Source organism: Eumetopias jubatus, unplaced genomic scaffold (genome assembly GCF_037043125.1).
Source record: "Eumetopias jubatus isolate StellerSeaLion01/CBP00866 unplaced genomic scaffold, mEumJub1_p1.0 scaffold_6, whole genome shotgun sequence".
NCBI classification, from domain to species: Eukaryota; Metazoa; Chordata; class Mammalia; order Carnivora; family Otariidae; genus Eumetopias; species Eumetopias jubatus.
The window spans coordinates 80,679,448-80,685,447 of NW_028274812.1; positions in this window are offsets into that span (position 1 = coordinate 80,679,448).

Genomic DNA, 6,000 nt, shown 5'->3' on the forward strand with positions numbered 1-6,000 from the left:
GACATTTTAAAAAGTTAAATGTAGGGACGCCTGGGTGGCTTAGTTGGTTAAGCATCTGCCTTCGGCTCAGGTCACGATCCCAGGGTCCTGGGATCGAGTCCCACACTGGGCTCCTTGCTGAGCAAGGAGCCTGCTTCTCCCTCTGCCTGCCTCTGTCTCTCTCTCTGATAAATAAATAAAATCTTTAAAAATAAATAAATAAATAATAAATAAATAAAAAGTTAAATGTAGCACTTCAGTTTGTTCCAAATAAATTTCATCTTGTTAGATACAGAAGAGCTTTGCAGCATATATAAATCATTTGAGATGTTGATTCTGTCATTCAGTATATTTTTTATACTCCTATCTTCATGCTTTGTGCAAATTTAGCAAGAATTACTTCTATGTTAACATTCAAAGCAGTGATAATAATATTAAACTCAACAGCATATTGAGATGCCACCAGAGACCTATTTCCTGCAGGCTATCAATGATATAATTAGTAGGACCTTTCAGGTCTAACTGTTCCACTGATTAAGAATTCCCATAATTTGTTATCAGTTTCCACACATGTTTTTCCACAAGATATAATAAAAAAAAAAAACTGTCAGACTGTTGTTCACATCCAAATTTGTTATATTACTTTTTTCTACCGCTTAAGTAACTATATCACACAAATGAAGAAAATGCGTTCTATAAAAGTGTGTCTTGCTGGTAAACCCAACCCGCCTCTCAGGAAGTGATTTCCCCTCTAAATATATCTATTTAATTTTTGAAATTTATCTTCAAAGCCTATTGGACTAAATATTCCTCTCTTTTTGATAAAGCATCTCTGGGTCTCCAGGATACCTATTTTGACAATTCAAAGGCTTTTTTTTTTAACAATGAAAAAGTACTTTACTACTTACAAGTAGACCAGAATAGACATATATATATTTTATATCTCCCTCTTTATTATTGGCTGGGGAGAGGGGTGCCTACTTAAACTGATATTAATGTTACAGTCTTATTTGTTCTGTCAAATGTCTTTTAAGGCTTATGTTGTGTACCATAGCAGAATCTCTTAGGAAGAAAACTTAGGATGACAAAATACTATAAACATTGCTTACCTGGTTTTGTGCATATAGATAGGAAATACCAAATACAGGATCTATATTTTAAAATCCTTGAAAAGATTTTCTAAATGTGGATTCCTTGAAGATGGTAAAATTAATTGTTAGGAAAGATATATTCTGTCATTAATAGTAACACATACCATTTTTCAAAACTGTATGCAATAAATAATACGGGGATTCTAATACCAAGTTTCAGCAACTCTTCACTAAAATATTACTGATAATCTTTACCAATTCAGAGTAAAGGGATAGCCTGTTCTACTCCAAATTCTCAAATTCCAAAGACTTCTTTCCCAGGGCTATGTGGGCATTGTTATCTTACTTTTTGATTCAGGTCCATTATTATTAATTTCTATTTGTAATTAATCAAAGTACATTCTTGAAGAACTGACTTTTCATCAGTTAATCAATTCATTCATTCATTATTCTGATACTTATCAAATACCCATACTTGATAGACACTGTTCTAGGCTCTAACTGCAGAAAAAGACAAATCAAATTTTCTCCTCTCCGACTTATACTTTAGTGGAGAGTTTGCCTTTTGCACTCATCAGAGATAGTGATAGGTGTCATGAAAAAATAAAACAGAAAGAGAGGACTACAGGGGTAAGAGAGGAGCTCTTTATTTAGACCAGACTACTCTGTAGAGATGGCATGTAAGCTGAGAACTGAATGAAAAGACAGAGCCAATAATGTGAAGATTGGGGTGAAGAAGTTTCCAAGTGAAGGGAAGTGCAAGTAAAAAGGCTTACAAGTTTGGCATATCTAAAAGTAGAAAGAGAGATGATTCATCTGGAGCATACTGGAAATGAAAGTGAGCAATAGGTAGTGTCCAAATCAGGCAGAGCCCTGTAAGACCATATTAATCATGTGTTATTCTAATCCTATTATATAATAGGATGTTAAGCAGAAGAGCCATATGATCTGATAAGTAATATGCTATTTAATTATTACAGAAACATTATGAAGGTTGGATGGAGAATTCATAATAGAAGAATGCAAAAAAAGATATAAGACAGTAGAGAGAAGGGGTCAGATTTGGGATGTTTCTGGAGGTAGTGCTAGCTTGATGACAAAAGAGATGTAAGTGTGAGGAAAATAGAGGATCCAACAATGCCTCCTAAGTGTTTGACTTAAGTCACTTGGTGATAGATGTTGCCATTATTGAGATAGTGAAGACTGAGGGTTGGAAGTGTGCATAAGAAATCAAAAGTTCTATTTTGGATGTATTTAATATTGATATCCCAATTATATATCTGGTAAATATTTCAAATAGAATTTGCGTTCAAGAGATGTCTGAAGTATCAACACATACATGATACCTTAAGCCACAGAGAATTGCATGAGATGAAAGAAGAAGAGCATTCAGATGGAGAGGAGGACCTGAGAAACAAAGAGGACACAGAAGGAGGAGCCAGCAAAGGAGACCAAGGCAATGGGTGACAGGGGGATAGGATGAGACCCACAGAGGGTGGTTTCCCAGAGGCCTGGAGATGCCTGTGTTTGAAAAAGGGCAAGGTCAAGTGATAAAGCTGCTGAAAGGCTGAGTAAGATGAGGACTGATAGTCGAGCAGTGGGTAAATGGAGGCCAGAGGTGGTCTTTTTCTTTTTTGTTTTTTTAAAGATTTTATTTATTTATTTATTTGAGAGAGAGAGAGAGAAACAGCATTGAGAGTGGAAAGGGTCAGAGGGAGAAGCAGGCTCCCCGCTCTTGAGGAAGCTTGTTTCGATGGAATGAGGGAACTAGGATCAGAAAGGATTGGGTTAAAAAAAATGGTGAGGAGTGGAGGTAGTAAGTGTCACTTTATCTGATTTGCTCCACAAAATATTGGCTGTGAATGTGGGACCTCGGGGTCTTTGTTGCCGGTTCAATGCTCTCTGTATATTATTCACCTGGTGGATTAAAGGAGAGGAATTTTATGTGTGATTATGTAGTAAGAGTTAGATCCTGGTTAGACTCGGAAATGAAAATTAATGTGGATTGCCCAGAAATATGTGTTTATAAATATAACTTGTTTGTTTTACTTACATACCTATATATCTCCATATATGGCTGGTCATTTTACTTGAAATAAAAATATTCTCTAGATTATATATCTCAAGATAGGCATTACACCAACAGGATTTTAGTACCAAGCCATACTACCATAATATTACTCAGTCCATATGCCATAAGTTATTTAATTTTTTTTTAAAGATTTTATTTATTTACTCATGAGAGACAGAGGGAGGAGGGGAGAGAGAGACAGAGAAGCAGAGGGAGAAGCAGGCTTCCCGCTGAGCAGGGAGCCCGATGCGGGACTCGATCCCAGGACCCTGGGATCATGACCTGAGCCGAAGGCAGATGCTTAACCATCTGAGCCACCCAGGCGCCCGAGTTATTTAATTTTATCAAGAAGAATATCTGGGATTATTTTGTCATGGTATGACCACTTAACAAATGTACTCACATTACTTTTCTTTTTTTTTAATTTAATTTTATTTAAATTCATTTTAGTTAGCATATAGTGTATTATTAGTTTCAGGGGTAAAATTTAGTGATTCATCAGTTGCATATAATACCTAGTGCTCATTACATTAAGTGCCCTCCTTAATGCCCATCACCCAGTTACCCCATCCTTCCCATTCTCTCCCCTCCAGCAACCCTCAGTTTGTCTAATGGTTAAGAGTCTCTTACATTACTTTTCTATAACAAAATATTTTTGCCTAAAACAAGACTATAATGTAATTCCCAGACTCAGTCTGTACCAACACTTTATTAATTGTGAAACTCGCATCCATGTGTGAAGGTATATAGCGTAATTAATCAACTAGTGAGAAGGTCATCTGGAATCCAAGTCTACCAGAATGCCTTCCCTTTTTAAGCAACTCCCAATAATTACTGGAAAATACAGTTAAGAACAAAGTACTGCAAAAAATGTTATGGATATTACCTAGTAATAGCCAACATTAACACTTATTATTTAAGTCACTATTCTCAAATATATTAATATGTTTAATCCTTAGGAAAACTTATATTATCATTTCCATTTTAAGGATAAAGAAACTTAGGCACGCTGAGTTTAAGTAACTTGCCCAAAGTCACAAATATGGTTATTGTGACTACACACCCTGAAGTCAATTACCTTGCTATATTAGTATTTTCTTAAGAAGAAAGATAGGAGAATGACATCAGCAAGACAGCAGAGAAGAAAACTCTGGACCCTCCTCCCCCACATAAACAAACCAATTCAGCAACCGCCAGGGTAGACTGAGATTTAGTCTCTGGATCTGAACTAGGAAACAGAAAGGAGAGCAGGTTAGGTAGCACACTGAAACTATAGGCACTAAGTGAAAGCTCTTGTAAAAATGAAATGTCTGGGGAGCCACGGAGGCAACACTGTAAGACATTCATTTGGCAGTGTGTGCTCAGTGAAACCCATTAAAAAATGAAAACCAAAAAGAAAAGAAAGAAAGAAAGAAAGAAAGAAAAAGGAAATGTCTGGCCTGCCACCTTTCTCTTCCCAGTTCCAGAATGCCAACAATCATGTTTATACTATGTTCACTTTCCTATCTATACTTTAACTCCACCTCAAGCAAAAGACTTGAAGTTTCTTGTCTGAAAACCTAAACCGTCTAGAGAAACGCCTTACAGATACTGACATCCAGGGCTTCCCAACAGAAAACTGGGGATCCTTCACCAAAAGCAAGTTCTGCCCGGTCTCCAAGCCCTGCCAGTGCACAAAGAGTTTGCCATCAGCTTGTTAGTGGCTTAGCTCTAAAGTACAACGAGTGGCCAAGATTAGCAGACTGTTTGGGAAAGGCTCTAACAGGGAAGGCAGAGAAGGAAGTGGGGAGGATAGGAGAGAAGGAGGGAAAGAGAGAGAGAGAGAAGAAACTCACAAGAGACAATAAAGTGAAAGAAAAGGCATTGCAACCCAACAGAAGTATAGAAAGTATAGATTGCTATTTAAAAAAAAAAATACATTCAGGGGTGTGTGGGTGGCACAGTCGGTTAAGTGTCCGACTCTTGGTTTTGGCTCAGGTCATGATCTCAGGGTTGTGAGAGTCTCTCTCTCTCCCTCTCCCTCTGCCTCTCCCCTGCTGTCTCTCTCTCTCTCTCTCTCTCTCTCTCTCCCCTCTCTAAAACAAACAAACAAAAAACACAGAGAAAACAAAATATCAAAAGCTACAATAATTAAAAAATGTGATAAAAACTCAATAGAGGATCTGGAATAGATAAAGAAATCCTTCAAAGAAAGAGGGCACAGCAAAATAAAAAATAGGAAGAAAGAGAGCATTAATCTAGAATGTAACCATTAAACCAACAGGAATTTCTGAAACCAAAATAGAAAGGAAGGAACCGTTAAAAAAATAAGAAACTAATATTTTCCAAACTGAAGAACTTCAAAGCTCAAGGAAATGCCTACCCAAAGGCCCGAACAATTTTTAGAAAATTAAACTAAAAAAAAAAAAAATACCTATATTGAGACATACTGTTATACAATTTCAAATAATAATAAACCCTAAAAGCTTCCCAATAGAGAAGCAATGTCATACACAAAAGGTAAAAAAATGTCAATCTCATCAGAGTTTTCAAAAACAACACTAGAAGCTAGAAAAAGATGAAGCTATGCTTTCAAAATTCTGAGTGAAAATGAGATTCAATACTCTTCCCCCATTTAAACTACCAGTGAGGGGCACCTGAGTGGCTGCATTGGTTAAGCATCTGCCTTTGGCTCAGGTCATGATCTTAGGATCCTGGGATGGAGCCCCGCATTGGGCTCTCCACTCAGCATCAAGTCTGCTTCTCCCTCACCCTCTCCTTCTGTGATCTCTCTCACTCTCTCTCAAATAAATAAATAAAAGTTAGGGCGCCTGGGTGGCTCAGTTGGTTAAGCGACTGCCTTTGGCTCAGGTCATGATC